The sequence below is a fragment of the Barbus barbus genome (assembly GCF_936440315.1).
Source record: "Barbus barbus genome assembly, chromosome: 13".
NCBI classification, from domain to species: Eukaryota; Metazoa; Chordata; class Actinopteri; order Cypriniformes; family Cyprinidae; genus Barbus; species Barbus barbus.
The window spans coordinates 11793400-11810003 of NC_136741.1; the positions used below are offsets into that span (position 1 = coordinate 11793400).

Sequence of the window (16604 nt, forward strand, 5' to 3'; positions counted from 1 at the left end):
AAATACTGTATCAATGCATTCTATGGCACCTTTAAAGAATCATATCAACTTGGGCATCAAAAATGGGCATCCGATGACTCCTTTAATGTTATTGTGATTACGAATTACAGTAAATGAAATAATTGCTTGTTGGCAATGAATAATTCAGGTAGCTGAATCAAAATCGGTCTTCATTTCCCAGACTGTTTGCTAAGTTTTGTTTCATTCCCAGCATGTTTGTTCAGATATAATCAGTTTGCTGTTTTCTTCAGTATTTATGTTCCCTGACATTGACATCTTATTTAATGTAATACATCATTCATCAGCTTAACTTTGCTTTCGTCCTGATTTTAATTAGAAAGTATTAAACATTATAACAAAATTATAAAAACATTAGAAATCTAAATTTAAGGTTAAATTAATATAAAATAACCAGAAAAGGGCTCTAAAGTTCTGAAACAATCAGACATTGCTTGTTCGTTACTCATTCTGCCATGCATAGTTAGTCACAAGAACTAATTCATGGCCCTACAAAAGTTTTTTTTCCCCTCCAGGCACGTGTGACTATATTTTTGGTTTTTATGATTGGATCTGTAAAGTATTGATACAAGCATTTGCATTTAGGGAGCTTAATGTGTACTCATCAAAGAGGATTGTTTGTATCTCTTTAAAATCATGCATTTAAAAAAAAAAAAAAAAAATTAGCACAGTGAAGCAAATCTGCTGTGACTCCAAAAAATCGTTTGAGAACAGTTTTCTTAGTTTTGGGTTGACATCCTTCCAACTGAATCAGAAAGTTGTTCTTTTTAAATAGCTGACATGGTTTAATTACAGAGCAATGATTTTAATAATACACCGTAATTGTCACAACCATTAACCACGATCAAATATTTGCTAGTCGGTGCTGGATAATATTAAAAGGAGGGACATTTTATTGGACAGAAGTGTGTAGTGACAGAGTCATCAGTATTGTTTGATTCCAAAGACGAAGATCTGATGGTCGAAACATTGCAATAAAATGTTGTATGGGTCAGTGTGCGGACATTTTGTATTTTGCTTCAGTTTGTCCTTTTTTGTCCTGCACCTGAGCCCTATTTGGGTTTGTGGCATGTGTGCACCTTTTTTGCATTTTTGATTCCAAAGAGAGCATGACCGTTTTAATCTAGAAAGGTTTTTAAAACAAGGGCTGGCTCTCTTCCAAGTTTCTAAAACATGAAACACGTTTTACCATATTTTTTTTCTTCTTCTAATTTTGCAAATTACGAGAATGCTAAATCCATTCAAACATGTGGTTTCTACCTAATATTTGATGACTTATAGATAGAATAAATTGGTTGTTTGATCTTTGTTGCTGAACTAAGATCGCAGTCATTGTAATACCTAATAGGTAAATAAAATAAAATAAAATAAATAAATACAAAAATGCAACCATTAACAATGCTAAGTGGTATAGTGAAGTGACATACGGCCAAGTATGGTGACCCATACTCAGAATTCGTACTCTGCATTTAACCGATCCAACGTGCACACACACAGCAGTGAACACACACACACCGTGAACACACACCCGGAGCAGTGGGCAGCCATTTATGCTGCGGCACCTGGGGAGCAGTTGGGGGTTCGGTGCCTTGCTCAAGGGCACCTCAGTCGTGGTATTGAGGGTGGAGCGAGCGCTCACTCATTCACTCCTCCCACCTACAATCCCTGCCGTCCCGAGACTCGAACCCACAACCTTTGGATTACGAGTCCGACTCTCGAACTATTAGGCCACGAGTGTGCGTATGTCATGTCATGTCATGTCAAGTCACCTTTATTTATATAGCGCTTTTAACAATGTAAATTGTGTCAAAGCAACTGCACAATATCAAAAAATGAAAATAGTGTGTCAATAATGTCAAATGAAATGATTAAAAAAAAGATTTTCAGTTAAAGGCATTTCATTATTGAATTCAGTGATGTCATCATCCAGCTCAGTTCAGTTTAAATAGTGTCTTTGCAATCAGGTCGACGATATCGCTGGAAATGAAGTGTCCCCAACTAAGCAAGCCAGAGGCGACAGCGGCAAGGAACCAAAACTCCATCGGTGACAGAATGGAGAAAAAAAACCTTGGGAGAAACCAGGCTCAGTCGGGGGGCCAGTTCTCCTCTGGCCAAACGAACCAGCAGTTCAATTCCAACTGCAGCAAAGTCAGATTGTAAGGGTTCAACTGGCTCCAGTGGTCTTTCCCGATGGCTGTCCAAGTGGCGGGGTCCTCACTGGGGATCTGTCTCTGGCGCTCATCTCGGTGTCCTGGTCTCCGCTGACGTTCAGGGCTGTAGAGGTCATCTCTGGGTGCTAATCCACCATCTGATCTGGATACGGACTGGATCTGGTGACTGCCGTGACCATCTGGGCTGGATACGGACCGGATCGTGTGGCTACGGTGACTGGGGGTATATCCCCGGGCTCATCCAGGTGTCCGGCCTCCACCGACGATCAGGGCCACATACATCATCTCCCGGCGCCGATCCAATATGTCTAAATTAACTGACTGAAACATATGGATGTTTTGCTCCTGTTTTCTCTTTTGCTTCCAGTATTCCAGAACTACTTCACCTCCTATTATTCAAGACTTTAAAACAGAGACAGGCAGCAGAGTTTTGGAATGAACAGACTTTGCACCTATTAACTGCTCCCCAAATCTGATACAAATGGAAATGTGATCAAATGGGAATATGGATAGCCTTGTAAAAAGATTTGTTGTTTGTTGTCAGTTTATTGGATCTAGGTTTTACCTTTAGTGATTCTATATACTGTAGCCCATACAGTAGTCAACATTTGAAGTGGATCAAAACCTTTCATCAAAGTTATCCTAAAACCAAAATGCATTCTTGTAACTTTGATGAACTTGTTTGATCCACTTCAACTGTTGACTACTATATAGATAGATATATTTACATTTAGTCATTTAACAGACGCTTTTATCCAAAGTGACTTACAAATGAGGACAATGGAAGCAATCAAAATCATCAAAAGAGCAATGATATACAAGTGCTATAACAAGTCTCAGTAAGCTTAACGCAGTACACGTAGCAAGGTTTTTTTATTATTATGTAATAAATAGAAAACATAGAATAGAAAAAGATTAGAAAAGATAGTGTTTTTTTTATTTGAAGAAAACAAGCAGATAGTAAATGAATAGAGTGCAAGTCTAAAAGGGACAAGTTTTTTTTTAAATACAATATATATATGTACTGCGTTAAGCTAATAGCAAATACGTTTGTTAAACATTACTTTTGGAAATACTAATTATATTAGGCTTTTTTATTTAATGCTCAAAAATCAAGAACAGTACACATAAAATAATACATTTATAATAGACCTAGGTAAAGAAAATCGACAAGCGGTGACGTGTTTGTTGATGTCCTCAGAGTAGCATCCGCCCTCAATATGCGCGGTGCATTCTGGGTCCACCTCAAGATGGCGGCGCCCTTGCGCAAGCGTTGAGATACAGTGTCAGCTGAAAGTCTGATTAAAATTAGCCACAGTTCTACAGTGTTGATTCATCATCAAAAAACAATAGAAAGTGCACGGAAAGAGACCGTCGGATTAAAGTATCGAGCGCCTGCCGTGGCTCACGCAGAGTGTGTGTTTAAGGATGATGATGGGCCGCTGCGCCTGACCCAGAACCAAAAGGAGAACAATCGCAGTTTCCCCTGCAAACACCTCTTGATCCAGCGCCTGCAGATCCTATACAGGCTGTGGACGCTGCCATTTAAGCTGCTGACGGGAGTGATCTGTGTGATCGTCCGCGGACGCAGCGGATCTTCAGCTAAAGCTTTGGAGAACCCTGCTGATCAGAGGTGCGAGTACAATTCACAAAACCGCCCAGTTTCTCTTTAACAATTCACCACGGTGCCAAAATACCATATTTGCTTCAGTAAAACTGTTGGCATTAGCCGCCACTGTCATCACTAAAGAATGACACCAGTTCTGAACGCTTCACTGTATAGAAGACTCGTGTTATCCTGTTTTTTTACATTAACATACACATTTGTTACATTTTACATTTGTTACATTAACATTTGTAATTATGGTGTTTAGGCTGAAATTATAGTTACCATGGTATTTTCATTTGAATATGCATGACTACTGGATGAAGCAGCAGATTCTTGCACCGCAAAAAGCACTGCTCCTTCAGTTCTGTTGTAATTTGTTTGAATGTAATTTGACACTGTGTGATAGCTTGATATGCTTACAACATAAGTGGTTGGAGTCTTAGTGCAGAATTGTTTAGTATCACTATGCGAGCTGCAGTTAAAGTCTGTGAGCCTATGCATTTACCAGATACTGCACCACAAGTGGCACCGGATGCTAGTGTAGAAATGATGATTGCAAACTGGTTTCTCTGAAAGGTCCCCCTTGTTCCATTGAATGAGCTACAGACAGGTAGTTTTGTTCTAAATGTACACCGTTGATTGTTTTTTTTCCTCTGTTGGAGTGCTTATCAGTAAAATTTTTTTGAAATGATTTAAAACCAGCTACTAGTCTAAATGTTATGATTTTGAAATGGTTTGAAATTGAATTTAGGACTTGATGAATTTCACTAGCAAAATTTTCTGATATAACCAAGACTGGTCAAGCCAGCCCCTAGCTATATGAATGAATGAATGATGCATTTATATAGCGCTTTATTGTGTATAGCTGTACACCCAAAGCGCTTTACAATCATGTGGGGGTCTCTCCTCAACCACCACCAATGTGCAGCATCCACTTGGATGAAGCGACGGCAGCCACGGTACAATGGCGCCAGTGCACTCACCACCCACCAGCTACAGGTGGAGAGGAGAGAGTCATAGAGCCAATCAAGTGGATGGGGATTATTAGGAGGCCATGATTGACAAGGGCCTGTGGAGGGAATTTGGCCAGGACACCGGAGTTACACCCCCTACTCTTTACGAGAAGTGCAGAGAGTCAGGACCTCGGTTTAACGTCTCATCCAAAAGATGGATAGTCAGCAATAGTTAGGTGCTGTGTAGGGCTGCCACTAACGACTATTTTTATTTCGATTAATCTATCAACTAATTTATCGATTAATCTAAACGATTAATTTCCCACAAAAAAATATGATTTTACTGAAGAATATTTTATTAAACCAAATTAAATCCAAATTTCTATGAAATCCTTTTTTAAAGTAAAAGTAAAGTGCAACACAGAGTGCAAGAAGCAAGTGTCCATCTCATAGTCCAAATCACTGAAATCAAAGTTCAGTAATATAGTGTAACAATGACAACATATCCACGTGTTCTAGTCTAATAATAGAATCATAATCAAAAAATACTTTTTAAAGGCGTATTTACCAGAAATATTATTTACCAGAATTTATTTAGTTGGAAAATGTGCAGTATTTCTGAAAAATAAAAATACTTTTTAAAAATATAAAATCAATTAATTGGAAATCCAGTAAAACTCAAATTAATTAGGCAGGCTTTTTGGTCAATAAAATTTTATTATACCATTAAAACAGAGTATAGAAAACTGAAAATGGAAAAAACTAAATGTAGAAATAAAATGGATTTCATAGGGCCCTATCATTATAATATATATTTTTTTGTGGTAATAAAAATAGATGTAAGTGAACAATAGTTTTTAAAATGACTTAAAATACATATATAATAGCAATGCAGTAATAATTAGTTCAAATAAAGTATTTGAAAGAAAGAAATCATATGGTTTTATTGAACAAAACTGTTAAAATACATAATGTATTATAAATAATAGAGCTAATGTAGATGGTTCTGAAGGTTGACTCTCTTATTATCGTCTTACTCTCGTCCTCCTAAACCATTTTCAAACTTTTTCTCTCAACTTAGTGAACTGTTAACCCTCGCCTGCTCCATGACTTCTCCTTCTTGGTGACTTTAAAGTAAATATACATGTTGATGTTGTTTGCTCTGACACCACTCAGTTACTGTCTGTTTTTGATTGTTTTAATCTGTCTCAGCATGTTCTTTTTCCCACTCATTCTCATGGTCATTTCCTCGATTTGAACTGTACCTCAGGGGTTGGTATTTGCTCCATCTCTTCCTCTGATACTGGCATCTCTGATCAGAAACTCATTGACTTTAATTTTAGTTTGCCTATACATGTGAAATCTTTAAAAACTGTTACATCCTACCGTAATTGTAATAATGTTGACATCTCATCATTTTGTTCCTCTATTGTTTCCTCTAATCTTTCTGATGTATTTGATTTATCTTCTCCTTCACTGATTCTTTCAAAATTTAACTCCGTATTATCTGATATTTTGTCTGAGCATGATCCTGTTAAAGCTAGAATTGTTCCTTCTACTCGCACTTCTCCCTGGTTTACCCCCGACCTTTGTATTCTTAAGAGCTCCGGTCGACGGCTTGAGGGTCTCTATAGGAAAACTGGCCTCACTGTTCATCACTAAGCCTTTCTTGAACATCTCAAAAATTACAAATCTGCCTTACACCTAGCGCGCTCTAGTTTTGTCTTTGCCATGATCAATAAAGCCAGTAACAGGCCAAAAGCATTATTCAATACAGTAAACAAACTTACCAAACTCCCACCTAATGATGCTGTAGGTTCAGATGAATTCTGCTGCTCCTTTCTAAATTATCTTCTGGACAAGACGGCTGCTGTCCACCAGGGCTTTTCAAACAACGCTATCAAGTTTAGCTTTAAACCTAATCTCTCTGGTCATTCCCTGTCTTGCTTTTCTCTTACTAATCCGTCTTCTGTCTCTGAACTTATTTCAAAATCCAACTCTTCTACCTGTCGACTTGACCCAGCTCCTACTTCTCTCTTGAAACAGTGTCATTCGGTCATTTCTGTACCTATCTCTCATTTCATAAATACTTCTCTTGTCACTGCTTCTTTTCCCCAGTCACTTAAAATCGCTGCAGTTACCCCAGTTCTCAAGAAACCCAATCTCGGTCCTTCAGTTTTATCCAATTACCCATTTCAAATTTACCATTTATTGCTAAATTATTGGAAAGTATTGTAGCATCCCAGCTTCGGTCCTTCCTAGTAGTAATTTATTTGACCCATTTCAGTCCGGCTTCCGTTCACAACATAGTACTGAAACTGCCCTTGTAAAGGTAGTTAATGATTTATTACTCTCTTGCGACACTGGTTCTTTATCTTTACTTCTGTTATTAGACCTCAGTTCTGCCTTTGACACTATCTCTCATGATTTACTCATCACTTGACTTTCGGCTGTGGGTATATCTGGTACTGCTCTTTTCTGGCTCTCTTCATACCTATATGACAGACAGTTTTACATCTCTGCTCAGGATTTTAGATCCCCTACTGCCCCCCCTGAAACAAGGTGTCCCCCAAGGTTCCGTTTTTGGGCCTTTGTTGTTTATTTATATTTTACCACTGGGTCAGATACTACAGAGTCATGGCTTTAGCTATAATTTTTATGCTGATGACATTCAAATTTACACGTCATGCAGGCCTTACCTATCCACTCAAATTGACAATTTCTGTTTGCGTGCAGGAGATAAAAACATGGCTTAACTCAAATTTTCTGAAACTAAATATGGATAAAACTGAGATCATCATTATTGGTACTCCATCACTTACCACCAAAGTTCCCGCTGACTTTACTTGTGATATTGCTGGCGCTTTAACTGCTCCATCTAGTATAGTTAGAAATATTGGTGTTATGTTTGACCCCTCTCTTTCATTTCAGTCTCACATTAACTTTCTCTCTAAATTAGCATTCTTTCACTTACGACAAATTGTCCAGCTCCGTCCTTTCATTAGTACTAATGATGCAGAAACTCTCATTCATGCTTTTTTCATCCCGTCTCGATTACTGTAATGCCCTTTTCATTGGCTTGCCAGCTACCTCTATTGCTAGATTACAGTATATTCAAAACTCAGCTGCTCGTATTCTCACTCGCACTAAGCGTAAGCGTTCAGTCCACATCATCCCTATTTTGGCTGATCTGCATTGGCTACCAGTGGCCTATCGTATCAAGTTTAAAATTCTCCTGCTTTCTTTTAAAGCTTTGAATGATCTGGCTCCTTACTATTTTTGTAATCTGCTCCTCCCCTATTCTCCACCTCATTCATTGCGGTCCTCTGATTATCGCCGTCCCTTGGTATCGCCACTCTTCCATGGGTGGCAGATCATTCAGTGTTGTTGCCCCTAAATGATGGAACTCTCTACCAAGATCACTCTGCCTTGCCAGTAGCCTGTCGGAATTCAAATCGATGCTCAAAACTCACTCGTTTTCAGAATGTTATCTTTCTTAGTTAACCTCTGTTTATTTTGTCTTATGTTGTATATTCTTGATGTTTTTTTTCCCCCCTATATCACTGTTTGATGTTTTCCTCACATTTCTGATGTTTATTGTAAAGTGTCCTTGAGCTCTGGAAAGGCGCTATATAAATAAAACTTCTTCTTTTTATTATTATTAGATTACAACAAAGGCCTGCAGGGGGCGCCGACGGCCTAACGATTAATTTGACATATTACTGCGCGATCTAATCCTTGCTTAATATTGACCAAGCACCATTTAATTCAAATGTCCACTTAATCTTTAATATTTGGCCATTTCTTTAGGACAGAAATGCTATAGCCACTGTAATTAAATGAATATATGGACATCAAACCGTGTAAACTCTTTATTTTGAAACCGCGATGTATTCTCCTGTTTGCACGTAGGTTTATAAATGATTTACTTCACAAATCTGATGAAATGGCGCACGTTGCGTTCCCAGATGAACGTTATAAACACAAACTCACAACAACATGCAGAGATGGAGTTTGAGACGCTCCACACATGTAAATGATAACAGTTTCTGCTGAACTACTGTGAACGGAGCCGCTGTGAGACACACGCACTTAACCTACACGCATGCAATTAAAGCGCATATACTAACTGCATTGCATATAATTATTTAATTAAATCATAGCGTTTGTGAGTTCACAATTATGCAAAATTATGATTTTTGAATGGGTTTAATATATCATACAGCCTTGGAAAATAGTCTAAAAATGTGTTTTATGGATTCTCGTCCGTGAAATGCGCCACTTCCGGTATTTTGCCGGTTAGTCGGCGTGAGCAAAATGAAGTCGATGATTTTAAAAAATCGACTAGTCGACTAAAATCGACGAATCGCGACAGCCCTAGTGCTGTGTAGATCGATCGACATCTGATTTGAAGCTGTGCAGGTTAGAAATTTTGCCCGACTTGAGACAGTGGCAGCAGCACATCACTGTGATTCTTGACAGCAAAGTACTGCACAAGATTTTTGAGAGCAGCCAACTTGCTTCATCAGTGCAGCTTTTAGATGGCTTCATAAGTTTGGGTGCCAGCACAGCTATTTGACAACTGGCCAGACTCACCGATAATAACTGTTTTATGTTTATTGTGACACCTTCAATTCTGCTAATGGGTCATTCCGTGTCAACTCAACCAGAGGTCCCCGGCTCAAATTTTTGATCTTGCTAATATTTATTCTGAACAGTTGAATTTTATTTGGGGTTAATCAGAGGTGCTGACTCCTGTTTAACCTGAGTTTGAATGTGATTGCTTGATTCTGAACACAGCCACATGCTAGGATTGTAATGATATACAGGTATGACAGTCTATCACAGTTTGAACGTGCACGGTTATTATACCGTAAACATTTGCATATCTATGTTTTTGTTTTTGTTTTTTGTAAATGAATGAAAAAGAAAAAATCTCACCCGCACATATGCAACTTATTTACGCTCGGCTGCTTCACTCTGCATTCCCTTGGCTGCTTACTAGTGGTGCAACGGATCACAAAACTCACGGTTCGGATCATACTACGGATTTTGAGTAACGGATCGGTTCATTTTTCGGATCAGCAAAAAAAGTTAGCTTTTAATTTATTACTAAAAGCTTACTTTAAGTACTTCTATACCCCAGCAGAAACTACTGGCTTAACTATTAAAGTCAGTAATACAACAAGAACAATTGCACAAATTACAAGCATAGATGAACAGCCTTCAACATAAAATTATAGGCTATAGCCTATAAAGACAGTAACAGTAGTATTCAGGTGCAGAAATGTAATTAAGTGTAAAACAACACAATAATGCTTACTGCACAAGTTAAATACAGATTCATCTTTGTTAAAGCTGTGGTGGTGTTTGTTTGATTAGCGGTTGCTGTCTCTTTAAGACTAAATGCACGCACCTAATTCTGACACGCATCCGGTTTCTTTCTCAGCTGTATACCTTAACTTAAGACATAACCAACTGTGTTTACCAGAAAATCTGCCAAAACGAGTATTTTAACATAACTGTGTGTGTATGTATCATCTGTTGAGGGTTTGTCTGAAACGCGGTGTGTGAATCGTGCTGCTCTCTCTCTGCGTGTGCGCAGCGGCTGAGCGCAGAAAACCGCGAGTCCTGATTCGACTTCTCCTTCATCAAAATGGTATGAAATTGCCTGAATGTTTAAATTGGCAAGACAAAACACGTGCAAATGATAACTTTCAGTCTATGATGGTTGAATTTAACAGTTAATCCGCAAATCACATGCGTGCCGAACTGTAGCGATTAGTCCATACGGATCATCTACGATCCGTTGCACCCCTACTGCTTACACTCACGTACAGTGGAGAAAATGACCGAGACAGAGATTAAATCTAATCTCCATCCCCGCCGAAAAAAAGTTAAAATCTGCAGTGTGGGAATATTTTGGATATAAAAAAACGAATGCGGGGTTGTCCTTGAGGACGGATCCAATTTGCAAAAAATGTTGACGCAAAGTGGCTGCAAAAGCAGGCAGTACATCCAACATGTTCCCTCATATTCACGGACACCATCCCTCCGTGCAGATAATCAATTAGGTCATTTAAATCTAAAGTACATAATCATGCAAAGAGTCTTGGAGTCATTTTTGACGCAGAGTTAAAGTTTGATAAGCACATTAATTCTGTGGTTAGAGGTGTTTTTTACCAATTAAGGAATATAGCAAAATTGAAACCTTTTCTGTCTTTTAGTGATTTGGAAGTTGTTGTCCATGCTTTTATCATGTCCAGATTGGACTATTGTAATTCCTTATACTATGGTGTTTCTCGTGCATCAATTTCACGCCTGATGAATGCAGCTGCTAGGCTTTTGACTGGGACTAGGAAATTTGTAAATGATTAACACCATGATTAGCATCCGTTCATTGGCTTCCAGTAAAATTTAGGATTCCGTGTAAGTTATTATTATTTGTTTTTAAAGGTTTAAATGGACTGGAACCAAGTTATATTAGTGAACAACTTCAGCAGCATATATCATCCAGGCCCTTACTATCTGCACAAAGATTCCAGCTAGTTGTTCCCAACTCTCGATTAAAATCAAAAGGAGACAGGGCCTTTTCTGTTGCAGCTCGTTATGGAATAGTTTACCTCTCTATGTTAGATCTTGTGCAACTCTTGATGTTTTTAAGTCTCATTTAAAGATCTCTTCGCTCTTGCATTTGATTGTAATTAAAGGGGTCATATGATGCTTTTTTTAAAGATCATTATTTTGTGTATTTGGTGTAACAGAATATGTTGACATGCTTTAATGATCAAAAAACACATTATTCTTCAAATACTGTACATTATTGTAAGTCCGTTATGCCCCGCCTCTCTCAAACGCTTAATTTTCTACAAAGTCCCTCCACCTCCACAGGTGTGGCATATCAAGATGCTGATTAGACAGCATGATTATTGCACAGGTGTGCCTTAGGCTGGCCACAATAAAAGGCCACTCTAAAATGTGTAGTTTTATCACACAGCACAATGCCTCAGATGTCGCAAGTTTTGAGCGAGCGTGCAATTGGCATGCTGACTGCAGGAATGTCCACCAGAGCTGTTGCCCGTGAATTGAATGTTCATTTCTCTACCATAAGCCATCTCCAAAGGCGTTTCAGAGAATTTGGCAGTACATCCAACCGGCCTCACAACCGCAGACCATGTGTAACCACACCAACCCAGGACCTCCACCTCCAGCATCTTCACCTCCAAGATCGTCTGAGACCAACCACCCGGACAGCTGCAACAATCGGTTTGTATAACCAAAGAATTTCTGCACAAACTGTCAGAAACCGTCTCAGGGAAGCTCATCTGCATGCTCGTCGTCCTCATCGGGGTCTCGACCTGACTGCAGTTCGTCGTCATAACCGACTTGAGTGGGCAAATGCTCACATTCGATGGCATCAGGTACTTTGGAGAGGTGTTCTCTTCACAGATGAATCTCGGTTTTCACTGTAAAGGGCAAATGGCAGACAGCGTGTATGGCATCGTGTGGGTGAGCGGTTTGCTGATGTCAACATTGTGGATCGAGTGGCCCATGGTGGCGGTGGGGTTATGGTATGGGCAGGCGTTTGTTATGGACAACGAACACAGGTGCATTTTATTGATGGCATTTTGAATGCACAGAGGTACCGTGATGAGATACTGAGGCCCATTGTTGTGCCATTCATCCACGACCATCACCTCATGTTGCAGCATGATAATGCACGGCCCCATGTTGCAAGGATCTGTACACAATTCCTGGAAGCTGAAAACATCCCAGTCCTTGCATGGCCAGCATACTCACCGGACATGTCAACCATTGAGCATGTTTGGGATGCTCTGGATCAGCGTATATGACCGCGTGTTCCAGTTCCTGCCAATATCCAGTAACTTCGCACAGCCATTGAAGAGGACTGGCCAACCTGATCAACTCTATGCGAAGGAGATGTGTTGCACTGCGTGAGGAAAATGGTGGTCACACCAGTTACTGACTGGTTTTCGGACCCCCCCCCCCCAATACAGTAAAACTGCACATTTTATTGTGGCCAGCCTAAGGCACACCTGTGCAAATATCATGCTGTCTAATCAGCATCTTGATATGCCACACCTGTGAGGTGGATGGATTATCTCGGCAAAGAAGTGCTCACTAACACAGATTTAAACAGATTTGTGAACAATATTTGAGAGAAACAGGCCTTTTGTGTACATAGAAAAAGTCTTAGATCTTTGAGTTCAGCTCATGAAAAATGGGGGCAAAAACAAAAGTGTTGCGTTTATAATTTTGTTCAGTGTATGTACAATCAGCTTGTAACACTCCCAAAGAGAAAGGAAAACTTGAAATCACATCATATGACCCCTTTAATTTGATCTAATTTTGTCATTTGTTACTATGTTTTATAGTTTTAGTAGTGTTTTCTGATTTGTAAAGCACTTTGGCCAACGTCTGTTGTTTTTAAGCATGCTATGTAAATAAAATATAACCGAACAGAACAGAGCAGATGAAGGTGTGCCGCATTTATAAAAAGTTATAAATTAAGGCCGTATGATGCAGAGGGAATCCTGGTGCCGTGAACATCTTATGGCTATAAGACGATGTCACGTAAAACACGCAATCTGTTGGATGGATAAATCAAAAGTAGATATGATATGTGTCTGTGAAGCTCGGAAGAGACAGCTATATAAATGTTCTGCTTGTTTCTGAATGTCTCTGAGTGGCGCCGTTTTATCTACTACACATTGAAGTATACATGACACTAATGGTGTTTTCAGCCTCTACATCAGTGCTTCTCAAAGTCCGGACTCCGGTCCGGATCCGGACCCGGAGGGAATTCAATCCGGACCCGCTTCTATTTCATATTTCAAGAACACTAATTATATTTCCTACTTTGATAAACGCACGTAAAAAACAAACTACAGCACATTAAACTTATTTTTTTATGTCTTTTTGGAGAAGGTCCGAAATTGCAGGCGAGATATTGAAACTTTTCCTTCATGACATTTGTTGTCATGACATCCAGTGAGCGTATGACGTTTGACGTAATCGGGCGACATTTCACCGCTAATATTTTTATTTTTTTGTTTTGTTTTGCTATCACTTATATTATGGCAATTTGTCTTATAGCAGTGCCCAGTGTATACATTTATTTGTGGCGGCTTGTCACAATATCAAAACTGACCGCTACAAATTGATTTTCCAAAAGGCTTATACTTCGTTGAATAAAATGCTGCGCGGGTGTTTTTATATGAATGTATCTTTTAAAAGAACCGTCCGTTTTCTTCAGAAAAGCTTTGATGTCAATTTTCATTTGGTCTTTCCTGTAATGGCTGATAAAGTAGCGCTTATTTGATTACAGTCGTTACCGGGTAAACAGCTATATATCACGCTCCAACAGCGCCTCCTGCTGGCAGAGAATCAACTTGCATTTGCTAGTCTGCGGGAAACACTGGTGTCTGTCAGCAAACATAAACAAAAAAGCATGCTTCAGAACTGTTTTGAGAAGGTGCTTAAGTTTTGAGCCATGTATTATTACTATGAATTAGGCTACTACTACTACTATTACTATCTTGTGCCCTGCAATAACCATTTACGCAAACTCTCTTTTGATATAAAGGGAAAAAAAGAGAAAATCGGCCCAAAAAATCAGCATCATATATCGGCCATAGGCTGCCCTGATTTCTAAATATCGGCATTGGCCAGAGAAAAAACATTATAGGTCGACTTCTACTGCTGATACTTAAATTAATTGTTTTGCCACTTTTGCACTTGTTATTAAAGTATTTTGAATGCAAAGGGAACCTTTTTTCTTTTTTTTTTATTAGTGTTTATTTGTTATATGTTATGTATGTTTATTAAAAACACGTTTTGTAATAACCAATTGTTCCGGACCTTTGACACTGATGAAAATTCAGATTTGGACCTTTGAATGTAGACTTTGAGAACCCCTGCTCTACATAAACATGAACATCACCAGAGCTGCTCTGAGAGAAAACTTAAACATTTCCTAGTTTTATTTGAGAAAAAACATTGTACACAAAACAAAATACACTGAAACTCAAAGATCCGCTACAACCAGTCAAAATAAAATTGAGTTAACTTGAAATTATGACAGAGATAGTATTGTACAATGTACATCAAAGTTATAATATCAACAATAATAATATTCTTTATAATGAATTTATTCAGTTGCAACAGTCAAAACGATGACACTCTCATCAAGAGCGCACAGTAACTGAGGTTTAAAACTGTTAAAAGAAAAGGCTCAATAAACTAACGCACAGATTTAATACTCTAGCGTTACGTATCAATTTCTCTTCCCCCTTTGAAGTTTTCTATGTGGACTCGGAGGGCTGCGCAGCCTACGCACTGTGACTCCTTGTTTCAAGTGATCATTCTGCGCACGGGATGCACATAAGCGCTTTGTGCCGCTCTGTATTGGAGCCTTTCGTATTATAATATTTTTCTGCGCAATGAGAGATTATTAAGTCTTTCTTGTTTTGTCCTATCTATCATATGTTGCTGCCTTCATTACTGTGCTACACATTGAAAAGAAATGTCTTTTAATTTTATAGTATATATTTAAATGTATTTACTTGTTTTTTCATGAATGTATTTTACAACAGTACAAAGAACAATGTGTAACATTTGACCAGATTTAGTCGGACACTTATTCACTTTTATTTGTAAATAAAAAATGTTTCACTAGACTTTATAAAATTATTGCGCACCCGTATCTTTTGCTGCTGAATTATCCACTAACCTAGTTTTTAATAGTATTTTTGTCATAGATTATGATTATATATTTTTTTCATTTGTTATTTTTCATTAAAATGAAGTTGTCTATATGTAGTAGATTGTGTTTAAGACAGAGTAACGGTCAGTTCAACACAGAGAAGTATAGAAATTCTACATTGATTAAAAAAAAAAAAAAAAAACTGCGCTGGTATCGGATTGGATCGGTTCTGAAAAAATGGTATTGTTGCTTCCCTAGTTTAAGGTGAATTTATAACAGCTAAAGCCTGGCTCACACTACAGGATTTTTAGCCCGATTTAGCGACCGATTTCCGAATCGGAGGAAAAATCTTGTTGAGCACCTCGATCGGTCCCGATGTTTGGAGCGGATTATCTGGTAATGTGAGGCATTCACAGATCGACCCTTGCACCTCCCGATCTGCTCGCACACAAATCGGGGCCACCACCGATCATCTTAAACATGTTTGATATTTAGGATTTAAATCGGGATGATAACGGCTGATTACGTCATGTACTTCCACAATAGCCAATGCGTGACCACAAAACAGCTGCTGCACAGGTCCATTGGATAGTGGAGGAGGAGGAAACGGCTTCTTGAAGTTTTGTAGTATCACAACCGTAGGAGAAAGAGAAGCACTGGGGTGATATCGCCTCATTTTTGAAAGTACTGGGTGAGTGCAGAAAGCTGCTAGCACACTAGCTAACATGTAAACATTGCTGACGAGCTGCTGCGTGAGATCACGTGAGGCGCTCCATCTGGTATGATAATCTTAATAATATCTTGTAGTGTGTGATGCTCCACAATATTCAAATCTTGTAGTGTGCATGTTTAAGATTTGAGGGAAGAAAATCTGCGAAGATTCTCCTTATGTGTGTGCTGCAGCCAGATTTCATATTCGGTTAGAATTTTAAAACTCCTGTAGTGTGAGCCTGGCTTTAGCTTTTATAAATTCACTGTAAACCACGGCTTCACGGGACTTATTGCTTTTAAAAAACGGTTATTCCATATACGTTGTAAGGTTTCACAAAATAAAACAGAGTAAATAAAATGTAATGATATTAATAAAAACATTATTCTTCCACCAAACAATTAGCCTTTTTCACAAG

General features: G+C 38.6%; 1 protein-coding gene across 2 annotated transcripts in view; it reads left to right on the plus strand.

Annotated features, from left to right (window-relative positions):
• Positions 1 to 3413: 3413 nt before the first annotated feature.
• Positions 3414 to 16604, plus strand: part of LOC306878679 (regulatory-associated protein of mTOR-like) — a 273686-nt gene continuing 260495 nt past the window's right edge. Inside the window, exon 1 of one of the 2 annotated variants that reach the window (XM_079431159.1) lies at positions 3414 to 3822. The gene's annotated coding sequence lies outside the window, so the exon portion shown is untranslated. The remainder of the gene's footprint in view (positions 3823 to 16604) is intronic. The other variant, XM_079431160.1, reaches the window with a different exon arrangement.